General features: G+C 33.5%; 1 pseudogene; it reads right to left on the bottom strand.

The window, feature by feature from the left end:
* Positions 1-432: 432 nt before the first annotated feature.
* Positions 433-551, bottom strand: LOC112480933 (annotated as a pseudogene).
* Positions 552-1,171: the final 620 nt, after the last annotated feature.

Genomic DNA, 1,171 nt, shown 5'->3' on the forward strand with positions numbered 1-1,171 from the left:
TACAGGGAAGTGATTTAGAACTGATTTTAGTACAAGACAGATCAGACAGGTTGCAGTCAGGCATTGTTGGCTGTAAAACTGTTCCTTTGACCTATGTCTGTTTTTATGCCAATACCATACTGGTTTGATTACCAGAGTTTTGTAATATAGTTTGAAATCAAGGAGCACGATTTCTCCACCTTTGTTCTTCTTCCTCAAGATCGCTTTGGCTATTTAGGGTCTTTTGTGGTTTCATTTAAATTTTAGGATTGGTTGTTCTGTTTCTGTGAGAGAAGCCATTGGGATTTTGATAGGGATTACATTAAATCTGTAAATTGATTTGGGTAGTATGGACATTTTATTTTTTATTTTTTTTAAATTTTTTAAATTTATTTTTCTTTTTTAGGAGACGTAACCCTTAGCTGACCTCACAGATTGCAAGGAATTTGTTCATGCGTATAGCACCTAGTCTTCCTAGGCGGTCTCCCACCCAAATACTAACCAGGCCTGACCCTGCTTAGCTTCTGAGATCAAATGGGATTGGGCTTGTTCAGGGTGGCATGGCTGTAGACTAGTATGGACATTTAAACAATATTAATTCATCCAGTTCATGAGCATGGACTATCCATTTACTTGTGTCTTCCATTTCTTGCATTGATGTCTTTTAGTTTTCAGTGTGCAGGTCTTTTACTTCCTTGGCTAAATTTATTCCTAGATATTTTTTTTTTTTGATGTAAGTATAAATGAGATTGTTTTCTTAATTTCTGTTTCTGATAGTTCTTTATTAGTGTATAGAAACAAAACAGATTTTGTATGTTAATTTTCTATCCTGCAACTTACCAAATTTGTTTATTAGTTCTTATAGTTTTTTGGTGGTGTCTTTAGATTTTTCTATATATAATATCATGTCATCTGTAAATAGTGACAGTTTTACTTATTCTTTTTGATTTGGATGCCTCTTTTTTTCTTGCCTAATTGCTCTGGCTAGGACTTTCAATACTATGTTGAATAAAAGTAGTGAGAGTGGACATCCCTTTCAACTTTTTTCCATTAAGTGTGATGCTAGCAGAGGGCTTCTTATATATAGCCTTTATTATATTCAGGTATGTTACCTCTCTATCCACTTCGTTGAGAGTTTTTATAATGAAAAAATGTTGAATTTTGTCATATGCTTTTTCCACATTTATTGAGA

This window comes from Pteropus alecto, unplaced genomic scaffold, assembly GCF_000325575.1.
Source record: "Pteropus alecto unplaced genomic scaffold, ASM32557v1 scaffold20, whole genome shotgun sequence".
Taxonomy (NCBI): domain Eukaryota; kingdom Metazoa; phylum Chordata; class Mammalia; order Chiroptera; family Pteropodidae; genus Pteropus; species Pteropus alecto.